This window comes from Amblyomma mixtum, chromosome 3, assembly GCF_055824585.1.
Source record: "Amblyomma mixtum isolate Tamu chromosome 3, ASM5582458v1, whole genome shotgun sequence".
Classification (NCBI taxonomy): domain Eukaryota; kingdom Metazoa; phylum Arthropoda; class Arachnida; order Ixodida; family Ixodidae; genus Amblyomma; species Amblyomma mixtum.
Window position 1 is genome coordinate 294,275,452 of NC_143014.1, and position 20,220 is coordinate 294,295,671.

The window sequence follows — 20,220 nt, forward strand, 5'->3', positions numbered from 1 at the left end:
CTAAACTGTTTTTTTTCCTGCAAAACAAACAAAATGTGGCATTGTATTTGCTGAAAACTCTACCATGTTGCATGAACATATACCTTTTGTGAAGGCTGGCGTGTTTAGCCGGACTCCTTGAACAAGTAGCTCGTCATCAAGGGAGAAACCTCTGTCCGCCATGATTTCATCTCCTTTCATGAAGTAATCTCCAATGTCACTCTCCCTTGTGATGAGCTTGTCCGAAGCACGTCCGCCATAAGCCTTCGAAACAAACATTATGTGCCCATTAGGGGCAATAGCCACGAGGAACTTGATGGTGTTGTGTGCTTTATAGCTACTGAATGTCTGTGCTCTGGCCATTAGTTTCTTTGGACGCTGCAACATGACTTCAGTGCAATCAAGAATGCATGTTGTGGAACCATACCCACTCTCCACAAAGGATGCTGGCATGCTATCCTTGATGTCTTCTGTTGGCAACCAGGTGACAACCCACTTAATCACTCTTCACAGCACTTGAAGCATGTAGCGGACATTGTTCCCTACAGCAGAAACTGACATCTGGAAGATTCGTCCCAAGTGTCCATACAGGAGGCCGAGACGAAGCCTCATAAGGCACATCAGCAGCTGGTCAGCACGTGGCAATGTGCTCGTCTTCTTTGCAAATGCCGACACTGCTTTCACAAGGTTGTTGAATGCTGTTTGGGAAATTCCTGTATAAAACAAAATGTCTTCAGCAGAAAGCCTCTGCACAAATGATGGCCTGTGTAACCCAATCATGGGCAGTTGTGCATAGCAATGGTCCTCATAGGTCACATTCTCCCACTGTGTCGACTTGCTGTGTTTTGGAACCTGAATAAAGAAAGGCAGGATGTCAGAATCAAGGCACCAAGCCGCCAAGATTGGTGTTTTGAGCTGCAGCTGAACCATGCTCTGAACAGCTGGGTCCAAGTGATTAGCATTTTTGTAGATATCAAACCATTGCTTGTTTGAAATACATGCACCTGTGCACCAAGCCATGTTTACTCTTAATGTGATAGCTCATACTATGACCCAGAGTAAATCAATTGTTCAAATGGCTGAACACATGTGGTGTATTATGGTTTGTTTCTCCTCTTCAATCTTTTGAAGCAGTCAATCCCACAACTTGAAAGTTTTCAACTGATTGCTAAGCGCAAATAAAAATGGTACGCGAATGTTACAGCAACTTTTTGACAAAAGTTGTATGTGCTGTTGTGCAACACATTACTGTTAAAAGTAAAGTGTAATAGCAAACGGTTGTGAAGGCACTGTATTTTCTTAGTGATGCCAGATAAATGTGGAAAGTGATGTTTCACCCACACTGCTTGTACACTGTACTTGAGGTCTTTTTGTGACATTGAAGTCAGCAGCAGCCACGGTCTGTGTTGCCTGAAAATGTATTTTGGTCATGGATGCTGAACTACCATTACAAGACTCAAGAAAAATATGAGCAAAATGGTGCAGTATGCCTTTACCTTGTCTTTGTGAGTCATTGGCAATCCTACTTCTGCTTTACTGCTGGTGACATCTGTTTGTACCATCTGAAAGAAGAAAAAAAAAGCCAGTTTGTTTTCCATCTGTTGGCACAGAGAACTTCTAATTACTCTCACAGCACAGAAATATGTCTGCATTCCCAAATTTGTGAGTTTAGAAGGATTCATGCCGCCATTACTGAACTCACCTTGACAGTCTTGAAGCATGCTTTTACCTGCAGCATAAGACAACAGGACTGTCCTGTTGTGTAACCCATGGAAGCAATCGACATGATGTAAGACCTTCCAAGTAAAAAACGGCTTTTCGTAGTATAGTCTAAGGATGTGGAGTCCTTTCTTCGGGTTGTTGACTGCTATGTTGGCACTCGGCACTCGTATGTTGCATGTTAAGCTGTGCATACTCAGGAGCTTATATGGTTGGACGAAATACTGTATGACTGCATACTGCCAGAATGCAACGAAGCCATGCAGAGAGGCGTGCCTAACTGCAGCTGCTGTCATTAACTGTTCTGACCGTGGTTGCTATTCTGTTCTTTCTACCCGTCTTCATACTTCTGTGAAGTATAATGCTAATAAGCATGTTTTTATTTTTTACCACCTCAGAATACATTTTCTGCCCTTGTTCAATCACCATCATTATCATAGCTTTCCAAGCTACACTCAACGTAGAACAAAGGCTTTTTCCATTTCTCCCCATTTAATGCTGTCCTCAGCCAGCTGTGGCAACCTTGTCCCCATAAACTTGGCAGTTTCATTAGCTCACATGACTTTTTGGCACCCCTGCTGTGCATGCCTTGGTTTCCTGGAACCCAAAGCTTGGCCCTTAATGACGAATAGTTTCTTGCCTTCATATTACATGCCCATGCCCATGCCCATTTTTTCATCTTGATTTTCAATGGGGTGATAATAACTTCCATTTGTCCTTGGCCCACTTTTCTCTCATCCTGTCGCTTAAGATTGTATGTATCATTATCCTTGCCACAGCTCGCAGCATTGTCCTCAATTTAAGTGCAACCCATTTTTTTATCGTCTGTGTTACTGCGCTGTAGGTGAGCACCGGTAAAAGAAAGTTGTACAATTTCATCTTGTGCCATTCGTGACCTAATACCTGCTATATGCACTCGAGCCCATTTGGATCTCAAGTCAGCAGGCCCTAATTAAACGTACTCCTTAACACTCCCAATGTTTCGATGTGCATTTTAAACTGTCGTTGACTCCTGAGAATGTTGAACATTACTTTTTCTGCATGTTTAGACCCTTCATTTTGCTTTGCATGTATGTTCTCGATCACACTTTGCAGTTCATCTCCTGCATTACTTAACAGGGCAATGTCATCAGCAGTATCGCTGATTACTAAAGCATTCTCCATTAACCATATACATAATCCAGATATTTAAACACCTCTTGAGATATGCAGTGAAAAATACGAGGTTGTCAGCCTTCGTCCCTAATACCCTTCTTTTTTGGGATTTTGTTACTTTCTTTGTGAAGGACTACGGTGACTACTTGTGCAGCTGCTGTGGATGCTTTCCAGTACTTTTACACGTGCCTCTTTTAAACTGTAGTTCCCTACTGTTTGCATGACTACAGAGGTTTCGAGTGGAAATGCGTTGTCAACAATTCTTTGCAAAAGTTGCCAACACAGGCCTCAAGAATGGAACGTCCCCCTGTACACGTTAAAATCACAAAATTATTTCACTCACCGCATCAGCGTGTGCCACTTTGTAGCCTATGTCAGGGTCAAAGGCAGCTTCTGCTGTCTGTGTTGTCTGCAACAAAATGATAATGCAACTCTATTTACATGACAAAAGTGCCTTTCGATCCTGCACAAATGCGATAGGCTGTAAATGTACCCAGTTCTAGGTTACAGCTGTCTACTTACTGTGTCTCTGTGCTCAAGTTCGAGGATTTTCATGACAGCTTTCATGCCATCATCATCCTGTGGCACCTGCAAGAAAAGTGTTTTATTTACCAGCACTGCACAAATGCTCTTTTCTGGGCACACGGCCAGTTTGGGGTGACAAATGTCCTCATACTGTGTCTGTCTGCTGCAACTCCAGCATTGCCATGGCAGCCTCCATATCGCAGTCGTGCTGTGATGTCTGTGATGGAACAGAAGATGCTATGTTATTTTTTCTCACAATAGTTACAATTTTTTATGCCATGGTAAAAAAATACACAGCACTTACTAATGATGAAAAGTTCCTGCTTTGAAACAGAAAGTTCAATATAGCTTTGAAGCACAGAATGCGAGCCAATTATTGAATGGGTTCATTGGTCGTCATTTTTTAGACATATTATTGTAGCTGACCGATCTACAAGCTGCAGTGCAGACACACCAACATCATCGGCAGTTTTATCTACAGTTGTTACAAAAAAATCACTGCAGCACAAGTCAATGTCATTAATGTCTCTAGAACTGAAATAAACAGTGCATGAGGTCAGATAATGGGTGTTGAATCTGGCAAGTTATAATTTAGCTAGGGCGTTAACTTTTCATCCCACTTCAAATTCGAGTGCCTGATAAGTTTGGCCTGCCTTGTTTCGGAAAGTTACCGGTGCAGGCAGCAGCACAGATGTTCTTATGGGTGGTTTAACATCCCAAAACTGCGCATGGGTTGCGAGAGATGCCGCAGCGGGGGGCAGGGGGCTGAGGGGGGGGGGGGGGGGGGCGTCCGGATTATTTTGCACCATACGGCATTTCATAGCACTCGCCTCCTTCGGTTCGCGGCCGCGATTCGATTCCGAATCCTCGGACACCGCAGCCAAAACGACATGGCCGGTAAATTGCCGCGGCGGGCCCAGCAGCACAGAAACCGTTTGAAAGACCGCATCAAATTTTACACCATTATTAATGAGCCGTGGGCACATACCTTCGGAAAATCAGCAGAGCAAAGGACTTGCAAGCCAGCATCGTGACTGGAATTGCAGTGCTGTGACTGCGAAAAACGCATTTTGTTAGGTGAAACACTTGGCGATAAACATAAATGAGCATTAAACGTGCGGAGCGTGTTTCGAGAAATCAGTTTGACAATTGAGCTTACATTCGTCAGATGAGGACTTAGAGACCGGGCTTGTGGTGCAAGGTTTTCTTTTGCTCTCTGGAAATGAACGAGGAGCACTTATTTCCGATGTCACCGCGCCAACACATGTAAACCTACCTTCTTCGGTACTCCAATCTCGTGTTTCGTCATAAGGGAGTAATTACTCATTGGCATCCACACAAGCGCAGCCATACGGCTACAAAGGAAAGCTATACAGCTTTCTCAGAAACTTCGTAGTTAAAGAAAAATTGGTCCTGGTCCGGGGTTCGAACTCGGGACCACCGCTACACCGGGGCAGTCGCTCTACCAATTGAGCTAACTGGGACGGCAAGCTTATGGTAGGGCGAGAGCGAATTGATCAGTAACCCAAAGTGGGAAGTATGTTGGTCAAATGTTTAGGGGAATCCCCCAAGGTGGAGTAGATTTGTAATAAGGGAATAATTACTCATTGGCATCCACCCAAGCGCAGCCATACGGCTACAAAGGAAAGCTATACAGCTTTCTCAGAAACTTCGTAGTTAAAGAAAAATTCGTCCTGGTCCGGGGTTCGAACCCGGGACCACCGCTACACCGGAGCAGTCGCTCTACCAATTGAGCTAACTGGGACGGCAAGCTTATGGTAGGGCGAGAGCGAATTGATCAGTAACTCGAAGTGGGAAGTATGTTGGTCAAATGTTTAGGGGAATCCCCCAAGGTGGAGTAGATTTGTAATAAGGGAGTAATTACTCATTACTCGTGATGCGCCGTCGCCCCTTCACGACCTACGATAAATTTCTGGTGTCAACAACGAAAGCTATTGGGCTTGTCGCGCTAGTCAAAACTAGAGCTTTTACGCTCATATTTGCAGAGTTGTAGCGCGTCCAAAGACAAGGGCCGAGGATGGGGACACACAAAGCGCATCTTACCTTTCTCGCGTATCCAAGGTGCAGCATCGGCTCTGGATTCTCGGATGTCCGCTTCCCGTCGATGAAATGAACGGAGCAGACGCGCGAGGATTCCGTAGGGACGAATTCCTTACGATTGACAGCGCTAATCCCCCGTTGCCTCAATCCCGGGTCGGCTGGAAACCGATGCAACAGGTACATGTTGCAGCCGCAGTCCTCTTGCAGAACATTGTGCGTGTCGCAATGCTGTTTTCTTGCTGCATTGCGCTTCTTCTGGTTGTTTGAACAACCGTACACAGCGCAGTGCTGCCCAGATGTTAGCATAGACATCGCGGATACGTCGTGCAACCAATGTGGTAACCAGTGATAACTGCAAGCACGACAGTCCAGCGAGAGAGGGCAACCATGAGACGCTAGTTACTCTCGCTACCGGGCGCCTGATATCTGTTTCCGACGCTTTGGGTTCGAGGCTTCCGTTGCAAATACATCATGTGAAACGTTGTGAAGGCTACGGAAATAGTCCGCAGAAAAAAATAGAGAGGTGCATCACTCCGCGCTGTTTTGTGGCCTTTATTGATTGTGGCCGTGTGGTCGCAGAACTTTTCGACCACATTCGTAGCTTCACGAATGCTGTCTCTGTTTGTGCAAAATACCGCTATGTCGTCCGCGTATGCAAGGATTTTCACTTCGGCTGCCTGAAGCTTGAATCCAGAAATGCAGTCACTGTTAAGAATGGCCAAGCACAACGGCTCGAGATATACTGCAAAAAGCAGGGGAGAGAGCGGGCATCCTTGTTTCACCGACGAGCGTACTATGAGGCTGTTGGTAAGTTCGCCGTTAACTATAAAAGTTCTGCGACCAAACTGGATGTCAGATAAACTGGGGGAAAAGCTCAGGATATTGGCATGGGGAATGAGATATTTCACCAGATTTTTTTTCTCGACTGCAATGAACTGACTTACCGACGCGGTACCTTGGGGTGCCCCTAAAAAGTTATCGCGATCCCAGCACACACTGGAACGAGGAGACGTTAAAGGCAAGAGAGAAAGCGGACGCGTGGCAAGGAAGGCAGCTGTCAATCTTTTCACGTGCCTTCGTGTGCAATGTTTTCTTGATTTCTAAGATATGGTACGTGATGAATGTGCTCTGTGCGTCGCGCAGCAATATTCAAAAAATCCAACGAGTGTTTGCAGTTTTTTTCTTTGGGCGTCGACCTGGCAGAAAACCAGGCGAACAAACTTGTTTATTTCGGTGAAAAGCGGTGGCGTTGGACTGGTTCATTTGTTTTTGCGTCAAGTGGTGTCGCGCTTTATTTTCCTTCGTGATCAAAATGACATATTTTGAGAACTGTTATGCAAATACGGTTGCAAAGTGTAAGGAGATAGCGCCACCCAGCGTCGTTTGTGAGGAGAAGAAGAAAAAGCACGAGGAGCGCGTGCGGAGGGGAACGCCGGGACAGGTAGAAGAGGATTACGTGGCAGAGAAGAGAAGAGCGCGGTGGGCGACGGACGTGGACGAGTTCTGCTGGCTCCCCGAGTTCCGGGCTTGGGCCTCAGCCGCAGACATCCGGGCCACCAGACCTGGACATCCGTCGTCGAGAGCCTCAACCACCAGGCCCAGGCGCCACTCTTCTCCGTCCATCCGTCAGCTGCTCCACACAGGCCGCCTCTGGTGCCTACGTGGCCTTTCCGGGATACCAGACCAGGGAACCGTGCTGGGAGCCCACAGACGCTGACGCTGCGGTAGCGTTGCATCGACATTGGAACGCCCAGAGACTCCCTGACTGCCCGACACCCAGCCAGTCTTCCCCGCTCGTTGCTCGAATGAGAGACAAGTAGTGTGACTTTCCTTTTTGACTTTCTTTTTCCTGTATTTTTCGCAAGCACTTTGTTCTGTTCCCCCGTGTGTTTTTTCCCGTGTGTTGTTGCGTTGCTCTCTTGTTCCTTTCCTTTTTTCACTCCCATACTGAAATTGGTTTCCTTTCCTATAAAAGCCGCCTCGTTTATTGTTTGTACTTTTGTGTTTGTGTAAAATAAGACCTGCAATCTCCCACGATCCTCACACAAAGGCTGCTCCCCGGAATCATAGTGTCATCGTGTGAAAACATGTGTGGTGCTGTAAACGGATATTTGCTTGAGGTTGTCCTTTTCTTCAGGTTGTTGGAAGTGCGTTTTTCACTAGAATACCTGTATAACGATCCCAAAAAGAATCTGTATAAGGATCTGGTTGATATTATGCTGCCGCCACCTTTGTATCGTGCGCCTTACCGTGGAGGCCCAGGGCAGGATATTTTAAAACGGGTGAAAATGATGCCGGTCGGGCCGACAGTGAAAACATTCGTTTTCAAATTGCACTCTAATACACTACCCGTTAAAACCTGGCTCCATGAAAAAGGAGTCTTTGTCCCATGGACAACAAATTGCCTGTTACGTAAGCAGCCGGAGACAATTGAACATGTTTTCCTAGACTGCTGGGACGCCCTACTTTTCTGGGATGTCCTGCAGAGAACCATCAAGAAAGAACTACCACTGCACCCTTATGGTATCAGATTTCTACCAGTTGATCGCAAAGAGGTACCCTATGACTTATTAATGCTTCTTGGCCTCAACAGCTTGTGGAAAACGCGAATGCAAGTAAGGCATGCGGATATAAACACTCGTAGTACACGTGAGAACTTTGCTGAAAGTGCTGTTTATCTGCGGGAATGTTACCAGGCGCAGCGTGACCCACCCCAGTGGGTAACACTACTAGATGATCTAGTGAAACTTAAGAAATTTTAACTTCACCCGTATCAGCTCAAGTGTAGCTGAAGTGGTCTTATTGTTTTCATGTCAATCTCGAAAATAAAGAAGAAAAAATTGTGGCCGTGTGGTCTAACGCGTCGCTCCGGAGAGTCGACAGGCAAATGGGGTGCGTGGGTTCAAATCCCGCATGGTGGAACTTTTTTTTTCGCACATTTTTTTTTTCATCGCAAGTTGAATTTCGCTTGACTTGAATGAGAAAACTCGTTCTGTTCAGAATCACTTGAATATTATGGCGTGTTCTGAAATGAATTGCATGCATCTGTTCATTTGATGCATACCGCGTTAATGTGAGCTGTCCCAAGTTCGTTGTCAATGGGCTCGCACCGGCTTTTGGTCACCAGTAGCGGTTTTCTTCCCGATTCTGCAGCATTGTGACTATACTTTTTACATGCAAGCGAGAGGTTTGTGGGAAAGATGACGTTCATTCGTCTGGTTTCATTAATTAGCACAGTGGTGAGTGCTCCGCCGTAGCCCGATTAACAAGTGGCTGTCTGCAACTTTCGGGTAAAATTATTTTTACACACACCACCTCGATATGATCTGTTTTCCCGTGTTAATTGTTAAATTTAGAACTTAGTGTTGATTCACACAGTGAGAGAAAATAGTACTGCCTCAACAGTTAGATTTGTTATCGTGCACAAATGTATATGAAGGCAATACAGAGGCAAGTCAGCTTGTCTCGATTTCCCTGCTCTCTTAGAAGAGCAGAAGCTGCTCAGGCAGAATTTTCCTGCAGCCAGGTAAAAATAGTTCCAAGCTGTGGGAGCGTCAAGTAAGAATGCAGAAAAAGTTGTACAATGCTAGGTAAAAATATTTCGAAAGAGCAAACAATAAATGAGACAGGACAATAAAGAATGCTGACCCCGCAGTGTTTGCGAGAAATGGTTTATTCTGGAAACAGCCAGTGGTGCTTTTTCAAGAGCCACGCTATGATATGGAGCATTGTCCATGACGACAATGCTATTGGCCGGGATGTTTGGCAAAAATTTGTCGGTGAACCACTTCTCAAAGTAGTTGCCATCCATCTCAGAGAGGTAGTCAGCGTGGTTTCCCTTTTTTGCTCTGAAGAAGTCAGCAGCATCTTCGACGAATACTGCACTGCTCATACCATGTACGAGGATCAAACGGGCCCATTTGCCCGAAGGCGCAGCCAATTCCGTTGTTAAACCTTTCAGGAAGGCATCCTGAGATTACTTTACAGTGTGGTCCTGCCAGACGTATTCTTTTGTGTGCCCTGCGTTGACCCAGGTTTCATCTAGGTAGACGATGCACCTGTAAATGCAAAACAACTGAGTACACGAGTCAATGCTTCTAAGTAAACAAACACGCTGCAGCATGTAAGTAGGCAATGCACTGCAACAAACACACTACTGACCCCTGTATCACAAACAGCGGCTCAAAGACACTCGAGAAAAATAATTATCTCGGCTTAATTGCTCCCTTGTTCGTGCTTATATTTCACGCCCAGGCGGCATTTGGTAGCCAGTTTATATTCACTGTATGTTTGCATGGGGTACTTGACTAATTCGGCAATGTTTGAAATCTCTTCACTCGCGGCGACTGGGAACAAAAATTGGCAACGTTCGCAGCAGTAGCACCAGTAACTCGCACCACCGGAGCAACTGGCAGTGTACAGTGGGTGTCCATTCGTTCCTACGGTGACGACGAGATGGCACTACCCATTGCAGTGCTACATTTTTGGCAGTTTTGCTGTTTTTGCTTGCCGCACCAATTGGTATTTAGCGATTTAATCTGACCCATGATGACACGTGTCCCACCGAAACGTAGCGCAAAACTGGTCGTGAAACATCACCACTACGCAAAAGGTCGGCAACAGCAACGTGGTTAAGACGATTTCTTCTAAATGTGTTCAACACTCACTGTTCCGACTACGATGTTGCAAACCTAACATCAAGCTCTATGTGAAGCCAGTCTAAACGTGCTGCGTAAGAAAATAAGCAAGGAATTACCCGTACCTGCCCTGTCCTCGGAATTCCTTGATCGCCCGCAGGTACTACCTGCGACGCCAGGAAATGATGTCTCTTCGCTCGATCAGTGCAAGATTCCGTTTTCTTTCATGAAATATGAATCCGATGTCCTTCATCAACCTCCACAATGTGGTTTTCTTGAAGTTCGGCAGGTCGTCATCCTCATTGCCAGCCTTTAGCACACTGCGCAGTGTTGGGACTTCCCTCTTCGCGTACATACTGTGCACTTTCAGACGGATGGCATGGACTGTGAAGCTGTCATTCTTGACTATTCGCGAGCTTGAAATTTTCACGTCGCGAGGTGTTTTCGTCGGAGACGCCACAGGCCCGCACAGACGCTCCGCCTTGATTTTGGCAACGCTACGGGGAGATACTCCGGTGTCCTCGCTCACAGCACTCAGTACTTCCCGAACAGACTTCTCCGGAAAACGGATCCTGGCGCGGCAGAACACATTCGCAATTACTTGCTTGGCGTGCACGAACCTTCGGGAAAATGCGTACAAGAGAGCTGGCCGTGGCCGCTGAGCTGGACGCCATTTTCTCAAAAGTGAAAGGGAGGCGGACGGAAAGAGTAAACACGGCGGCCAGCGGGGACAGAGAAAACGTGAAGTGGAAAAAGACGACAAACGCAAAATACAAAATCACAGATCTTGACCGATTTGCTCGCAATAACATCGTTTTCTGTCACGCTGATGACAAATGTATTATCCACGAAGCCTGTCGGCAAAGCATTTGTTATTTTTCGCTCACCACAAGCAACGCACTATTTTCTGTCACGGATGCAGGCTGAGCAAAATAGAGCGTTGGCTTTGACAGCGTTACGTTACACTTGATGTCTGGCATGATGTCTGGCGCCCCCAGGTGGCTTGGTGTTATTTCCGCTCTGATGCTCTCCCTTGAAAGGTCTACATTCGTTAAACTATGCATGCCTCGATTGAAATGCATAAACTGAAGTGTGCAGTAGCAATATAGCTATAAAAGTAGTTCTATATTGAATTATGTGCACTTAAAAAGAATGCCGCTATTCGTAAGAGACGTCTTGGCCCGGTGGCGCAACGGTAGCGCGTCTGACTCCAGATCAGAAGGTTGCGTGTTCGAATCACGTCCGGGTCAGGTTTTTTTTTACATTTTGACTTTTATAATTTGGTATAGAATAAGGAATTCAAATCAAAGTTGTGAATTCCTCTTCAGTATGATTTAAAGAAAGAAATTACAGTTTCTGCATTTCGTTTTGCAGGCCACTGACCCTTCTCCTTTTGTGCAAAGCATTCGTGGCCCCTTGTTACCTTTTTTTTCGCGCGGCACACATCACAGAAACGAAGATTGACATCCTTGTTGTTCTTCTGTCGCCGGCGGTGAAATGGTTGCGAGTAGCCTTAACGGTGCAAGCAGGAAAACGTGTTTTTGGCAGTCTTCCAGACTTTTTCATGCGAAAACGGTAACAACGGGCTGTTGCATTCGGAACAAACTGTCGTCAGCTGTTAACGGCGTAATGTGGGAAACCACAAAAAGGAAGAGATTAAATAGCACCAAGGAATGCAACTGAACTGAAGACCATTAACACAAACATGACGTGCAATATCTATCCAAGATGTCCTATTCACACTTTCGTGTTCCTGCGTGTTCCAATATAGTCCCGAACCTTATGCTAATTAGAACATTCCATTTTCTCCTGCTCCCTTATTTTCAGCACGCTTCTCCTCCAACGCGGCGGGCTTGGCTAGCCGAGGACCAGTTAGCTTCGGTGACCTCGGCCCAGGACATTCTCGGCGCCTAATATTGCGTTGAAATCAAGTTTTATCTCTCGCCTTTGTGGTAACAGACAGTCACCCCGGTGCACTGGACTGGAAAAACAGTGGCTGGCTGGCTGGCTCAGAGCCTGACTGGCTCATCACAGAGCCTGGCTGGCTCATCGTTTTGCTGTGCCGAGTGGTCGGCACGTCTGGCGATGATATTAGTTATGCTGTTGTGTTGTGTTCGGTTTAGTGAAGCATCTAAGGCCAAGCTCAAGGAAGCTGATGAAGACGACGATATGCACTGCACAGCACGATAATGTGTTGCTGTTCCACACGAGGAGTGATCGGCTGCGGCGATTTCATAGTGCTTTCGTACAGTGGCCAGCGAGGCTGTTTTGTTCGCGCTGCCGCGGGACCGAATCCCAGTCGCGGCACCCAGTCAAAAAAAACATTGAGATTTCCAATTGGAACCAGTTGATTTTTGGGCACCATTGGAACCAATTGGCTAGAAACCAATTGGAAAGACCAATTGGTTCCAGTTGGCTTTTGAGCCAATTGGTCCCAATGGTTTTTTTGACTGGGTAGTGCCAATCAACATTTTTCTACGGAATTGAAATTAACATGCTTTTATGGAAATCAAAGCCTACAGACACACATACATCACACACAAGCAACACTGCACATTCAGGCACTAGTAGCATACATTAGCTCAATATGTGCATCCAAAGAACACACTTCTGCTCCAACTTATATACCCAGTTCATGAGGCTCTCATGCTGGGGCCGGTGGCGCTTGCCCACTGAGCGCAAATATTTTATTTAATTTCAGCTCCAGTGGTGGTGTAGGTGATGAGTACAATTTATTAGGCTAAGCTGCTGATAGCTCTTATTGTAAGTACAATATTAGTTCTACCGTTTTCGTCAAACATGCAAACATTCATTGGATAAATTGGGTGCAGTTCGGCGGACCAATTGGATGCAATGGGTAAGATCAATTGGGCTCACCAATTGGAAACCCAAATGGTCCAATTGGATAGTCCATTTGGACCGTCCAATTGGACCACCATTCCAATTGGAACCAATTGGAAACTGAACTCGTCCAATTGGAACCAACTGGAACCCATTGGAAATCCAATTGGTTCCAATTGTTTTTTTGACTGGGCAATATTGCTTTTATTCATTTATTTGCGGTTTGGCTACGGTCACCCTCAATATCAGGCTTCATACAAACTCGGTGAGCCGGTTAGACGTCCTCAAGTAGTGTTTTCGCACTAAAAGAAGCCCTGTTCTACGTGGGTATATACAGGGTCGATCAAAAGATCCGAGGCCACAGGGTATGCTTTCGGGCACTATAGTCGGGCAGTTAGGACACCCACGAAGGCCAAAATCTCAGTAGAGGATAGAACAAGTATCATTCTCCCCTCTGAAAACCTTGACAGCTTTATTGCCGTCATATGCGACAGGATACGACGCTGAAAAGCAGAGCCTGTGGCCTGGGAACTTTTGACCGACCCTGTACGTATGTTAGCCCTGACCTGTCAGCACAAAACGCGCTTTTAGTGCGGAAGTAGTACTTCACGAGGACTAACAGGCTCACCGAGTTTTTGTGAAGCTTGACTATGAGGAAGACTTGGCTCATATGCCGAAATGAAATAAATATAAACAAATGTTGCCGCGACTGGGTGTCGAACCCTCGGCGGTACGAACAGCTTCGCTGGCCACTGCGCGCGAGCAGTATAGATTATCGCGTACAGTTCACCGACCATGGCGCAAAAGTCCCCAGGGAGCGAAGCCCGACCTTGACGGGTGGAGTCGAAGTGCGGAGTTTAAGAAAGAAGGTTTTTGCATTTGATTGAATAACAATTGCCGAACTCGCATCAATACACTCTAATCCATAAAACCAAGGTAACGCTGCCGATACACGGGCACAGGGAATATATTCTATGAATACCTTTTGTCATCTGCTTTGTTGACAGGTCGAATAAATATTGCAACGAGAAGCGAACAGTCAGAAAATCAAAGGTTTCAGCAACCTCCTTCAGGAAACCCCACAAAGATCCCTCACGGCCATGACCAGTGAAAATCAGCAGGTACGGCAGACGACAACTCAGTCCGCTTCTAAGCACCGCTAGCAGAAAGTGGTGGCTTGCAACTTTGAAGAAGAAAAACAGTAAGCTGGTGAGCACACGCGTGAACAAGGCCGACTCCTCAAGACTTGAGAGAAAGAAACAAATTGTCTCTACGCACAGGCTCCTATTGAGAGCGCCAAACAAAGGTCGCGAGTAGTCTATGCAACGCTTGTACTTTTCTTCCTCGCATAGTACATCACTTGCAACGCATAAGCAAAGCTTTGAAACCAAGAAAATGCTATAAACGTGGGCCCGAGCAAACATCGAGAGCTCCCGACCCATCCACTCCTGCGCTTGGCGCCTCACAGAGAGAATTTGTGACTCCCAATAGGACCGATTATTCTGGATCTGATGACGGGGAACCCCTAGATACTGCAGGGAATCAGAATCACAGCTTAACCACTAAAATGGATAGGTTTCGTACTCCATTAATCCGATCAGAATCCTTTAGGTTTTTCTATATTTAGAGTCTCGCCAGAGACGTCACATAACTGTTCTGCTAAATGCAAAGCTTTAAGCTCACTCTTTTTATCAGAACAGAAAAGGGCGACATCATCAGCATAGGCTAAAATCCTAATTTCTGACTGATCAAGTCAAAATCCTCGAATAGATTGGGATCTGATGATACTTAGGCACGATATGGTTCGAGATATAACGCAAATAAAGAGGTGATAATACGCGCGACCCTGCTGGACAGGCGAGATTAGTTAAATTTGTTTGGTAAGTTCATGATTTATAATCAACCTTGTATGGGACAGTTTGTACCGTAGTCCAATGCCCTTAAGCAATGCATCTTTAATATTTGCATGTTTCTAGACTCCAAACAAGAAATCATGACGCACCTTATCAAAGGCCTTAGAAAGATCAATCTGAATTATAGCTTTGACCAGCCTTATCTGTTACAGACTGCAACACCGAACGTGCATTATGAACCTGCATCGTGCAAGATACCAACTAAACTACGACGGTTGCTGCATCGTGTACTGAAGTGTTGTTAGTCTTCTGGATGACCGGTGTGATGTTCACTTGCACCAAACACCTAAAAGAATATTGCAATATTTTTATTCTTGTCTCAGTCAGTCCGATCGATGCAGGATTCCTCTTCCGGCAGTCAACTGGTATAAGGTAACCTGGAAGCATAGCTCACCAGGTAGCTCTTCAGGCTGAAAACAACATGGTGAAAATGACATGTCACATTTTCTGATGTTTATCTATTCTAGGCTACGAAAATAAATGGGCATTTTTCAGAAATTTGCAACTTTTGCAGAACATTCAAAGTTTTGCACCGATAACGAGAGTAACACGGCGGTGAGAAAAGGTAATATTTTTTTTGTTACACGAATGAGAATCCATCAGAGTGCGCTCTTGATTGTGAGAAGTTTTGCATCCCTACCTTTAGTGGGCTTTTATTGCACAACAAAGGAAAAACAATAGCTAAAAGTGAGAACAAAATGAAGGCTATAAACAACACTGGGCGTCCTCCCTAACGCCACGAGTTTCAATCGTTCTGGAACGTTTCAAAGTTCTGGAACGTTGTCAACGGTTCAGACCAGCCATCAGTATCTCTTCTCGATGCACAATCAAATCCCATCCCTATTAGCGACAGTGCTAAGGTACTTAATGAAACTTTTGCTAAGGCGTTTTATCTCTCCTCAAGCACATCACTGCCGAATTATAATGGTCACATCACATTCCCAATGGATCCCATTCATTTTGATTTTGAAGGCAACATTAAACTATCATAGATCACATGAAACTATCCTCTTCTTGCGGTCCAGATAATATCAGCAGTAAAATTCTGAAAAACACTAAAGTATATTCTGCCATAATACTGTCAAAATTATTTCAGCAATCCCTACAAGACGGTGAACTCCCAGATGACTGGAAATTGGGTAAGGTCGTTCCACTCCACAAATCAGGCGACAAACACCTTTCACTCAACTATCGACCAATATCATTAACCAGCATTCCTTGCAAGATAATGGAGCATGTCATCCTGTCTCACCTAGCTAACTTTCTTGAGTCATCTTCGTTCTTCAACTGTGCACAACATGGTTTTAGAAAATACTTCTCTTGCGAAACACAATTAATAAGTCTTACGAGCAATATTAACTTCACACTTGATCATGGCAATGAGGCTTACTGTATTTATTTAGACTTTCGCAAAGCATTTAACACAGTGTCGCACAACTTACTTCTTTACAAACTAAGTAAACTTAATATTGACCATAATGTACTAAGGTGGATTGAGTGCTTTTTGTCTAACCGATTGCAGTATGCACACGCTAATGGCTTTAACTCGTCATCCATTCCTGTGACCTCCGGCGTCCCACTAGGTTCTGTCATAGGTCCTTTGCTGTTCCTTGTATATATTAATGACCTGCCTAACAATGTAACATCTTCAGTAGGACTCTTTGCGGGCGACTGTGTCGTTTACCGCGAAATACAAAATATGAATGACGTTGAATTATTTCAGGCAGACCTAACCACTATCTCTAACTGGTGTTCACAATGGCAAATGACTCTTAATACGACTAAATGCAAAGTAATGCGCTTTTCCCGTCGCGAAAATTCAAGTCCCGTTGCCTACACTATTTCTTCTTCCTTGCTAACACCCGTGGAATCTTATAAATATCTCGGCGTCATTCTAACAACAGATCTAATTGGAAAGCACACGTCAGCTCTATCATAGCTTCCGCTAACCGCATGCTTGGATACCTTAAGCGCCGTTTTTACTTAGCACCAAGCCCTGTCAAGCTTCTTCTGTATAAATATCAGAGAAGCCAAGAGCCAAAGAAACCAAGGGACAGAGGGGATTTTTAATTAATTTATTTATTTTGTGCTGTTGTTAGATTTAGAATACCACTTAATATGTTATCGCTTAAAGCTAATTGATTAGAAAAACAGAAGAAAAAAGTCACCTGTGCGCTCAAAATTAGAATACGCTAACTCTGTATGGGACCCTTTCACTAACACACTCATCGACGCCCTAGAAGCTGTGCAGAAAAGAGCAGCGCGTTTTATTGTGCGCAACTATGGTCGTGCTTCCAGTGTCACAGAAATAAAAAATAGTTTATCGTTAACCCCTCTTGCTCTGCGCAGAAAAGTGTCCCGTCTGTGTCTGTTTTTTAAAATTTACAGCATGAACTCTACTCTGAAAGAAGCATTGATCACAACACCAACATATGTTTCATCCCGCATCGATCACTCACGGAAAGTTGGCGTTCCTGCCCAGCAAACCACAAACCTCCCATAGATGTCCAGATTAAGTCTGAACGTCTATGTACCAAAGCAAAATCTCTCAGACGTCTCATCTACCAACCTTCTTTCGTGGAAAAGCTAGAGACGTACCCACGACATTATATCTGCCTTAACCTAAACTCCTCGTAGATATTACTTGTCACGTCCTGGGTATGTAAGTGAGATATATAATTTAAGAATTCCATATTTTTCAATCGTTCGATATTTCGTGTTGCCTTACTGCATTTAAAGTTGGAAATCGCTGTTGACTACGAATTGGAGGCATGACCAGCGCTGCCTGTGTTTTTGTGTTGTTTCGTGCTCGCTTCACGGCAACATTATCCTACCTAGAAAGAAGAAAAATACGGGAAGTAGTGAAGACAAATCTGATTGCACACGCATCAGGTTTCTGACTCAACTGTACACAGTTGGTTTGAAATGCCAGTCACTTTGGTCAGGATTCGCATTGTTATTTCATTACTATTCTTACATTCAATTTATACCTTGTGCTACAGCCTGCAAGCTATCTCAACCACACTGAAAAGTGAGGACACACTAAAAACTTTTTTGTTATTTAGCAGCCAGAACTATATAATAACCATTTTTTCTGATTAAGCATGTTTTATTCAACTTATCCAATTATTTGAAGTACAAAAATTGGTTCAGTTCAATTTTTGGGAGTTATTTTTTCTCAAAAACGTGTTAAATCTGCTAATCGCACTAGCAATGATAACTGACTATTGGAATGTTGAACTGAGGAAAGCTTAGGCATTTGTGTAGCTGAATGTGTGACCTCATATTTCTTGAGAATAAACTTCTTGAGTCCCGCTTTTCATCATCATGTCAACACTGTAATCATGTCCACTGCAGGCCAAAAATTTCTCCAGTTAACCCTATGCCAGCGGCGGCCCCCTTATCCCAGCAAACTTCCGAACCTCATCTGCCACCTGCCCTGATCCTCTCTGCTGTGCTTGCATTCTCTCTGAATCCAGCCCGTTACCCTAATGATAATTGGTTATCTTGCCTTCATGCTACATGCGCTGCCCATATGCCTGTTCGGTTGCCGCGGACAAGCGGCGGCGGGGAAAGCGCGGTGAATTGTCTACGCCGCCATCGCGTTGTAGTTCGTATCGTATTTTATCAATAATAGCGCAAACTGCGCATGGCGATTGCAGCTGTGAAAAAAGTAATATGCTACAATTTAAAAATTATTAACTTATTTTTCGTGCCACAGCAAGCCTGCTACTAAGTCTGCAGTGAAGCTCCGCCCACATTCAGCCTCCGCGCACAAAATCCCCCCGCGAGAAAAAAGTAGTCCGCTGCTTAAACGCTTCTTGTTACCTAAACAAGAAGCTTATCACAAGAAAATAATTGTGACCTCTAGACTTTCGGCACATGGAGAGCTTGATATAATTAAACATTCAAAAGCTGATTTCGTTTACTGTTGCGATTGGCCAGCGGAGTAATACAGGACGCCGCGGACCGCGGCCCAGTGTTAGCAACTGCTGTTTTTTTAAGTTGTATCCTACTATAAGTACAAAAAAGAGGCGACACAAAATATGTGTCAGTTTCGCACGAGGCTAGGTTCAGCCATGGCGGCAGTGGTAGAGCGCACGGCGTGTGCGATTTCTCATCGTGTTCCGTGGGAACGTTGTGTTTGAAGAACCTCGACACAGAATTAATTATTCCCTTATTTTTGCTGGCGAGATTGTTCAACCGTTCTTTCCTTGATGGAGCTGAAGGAAGACAGTTTGCTTGCTTTTACTACTCGACGAAGTGGACTCGTCAGTACGAATTAGGACTACAAGTCGTTTTCACCGGCTGGAATCGTGACCTTTCCTGGTGCGTACTCAGTCTCAGTTTACTCATTGAAGTGTATTTTATGCTATTTTTGCGTTCGTAATGAAAAAATTCTAACGCATTTATCGGCACGTTATATTCTTACGCTCACTCCTTTGGCTGTTTTGCCAAACTCGCTGTGTATTGAAACAAAGGCTGGTGATGTATGCAACTGGCCTCTATGTGCCGAAGTGCGTGTGCAAGCACACTCCGCTCAGCACGACTGCCTTTTAGTGCTGCAAGGGCAACCTTTGAGGCTTCATAGACTTGCGTCGGTAAAAGTGGCGTAAATTACTGGGTTTGCTTGTTGTGGTTGCTGTGCTATTCTATTGTCGCCTATAAAAGTGAACAATTATGCTTTCTTTTGCAGCAACCCTGACTTATTGGGCTCGGCAGAAGAGTATTGATGCCTCCGCAGCTGTAAACCTGACGATTATGCTCAACGAGAAGATTCAGTGAAAGCGCCGAGCGCAATAAAACACTGATGCACTCGGAAGTCATCTGCAGTATTTTGGGCTCCCGTGATGGCCATGTACTCGCTTACTCAACTGTATTTGAGCTAGCTGGAGTGCTTGGACGTCCCGACGACTCCATAGGGAAGTCTGTGGCTGGGATGCAGTAGGTCTCCGTTCCATCTGGAATTGTAACAGGTGTCAGCTGCATCTGGTATTGCAGCTGGTTCCAGTCGCAACTGGGTTAAGGACAAATTTCCAGTTGCAACAACTGCAAATGTGTCCCTTAAAACAGTTGGGCTGGAACCAGTTAGAAATTTTCACCTGGGTATTGATCTATGTATAGTCATATTCTCTTTATATAGACGTCTAGACTACGTAGACTGGGCGTACTTACATGTTCACAAATATCTGATGCATGTCGAGCGTGATGTCTGCAGTACGTACTTACAACGTGAACTGGACCCCAATTTTCATGTTGTAGGTACGTAGATTTTTCGTAAACGGTACTATAATGGATGTCTAATGGAGGTGTCTAATGTCCAGCGTAAATATCTCGCCGATGTCTATGTTACGTTTTTATACTTTTCTATACTTTTCTCTAATACACTG

At 44.9% G+C, this 20,220-nt stretch overlaps 1 non-coding gene and 1 pseudogene across 1 annotated transcript; one reads left to right on the forward strand and one right to left on the reverse strand.

The window, feature by feature from the left end:
• LOC149355227 (uncharacterized) lies at positions 1–5,751 on the reverse strand (annotated as a pseudogene).
• Positions 5,752–11,254: 5,503 nt separating this feature from the next.
• Positions 11,255–11,326, forward strand: TRNAW-CCA (transfer RNA tryptophan (anticodon CCA)). Its single transcript has one exon. It is a non-coding gene; the product is annotated as a tRNA-Trp (tRNA).
• The last annotated feature ends 8,894 nt before the right edge of the window (positions 11,327–20,220 follow it).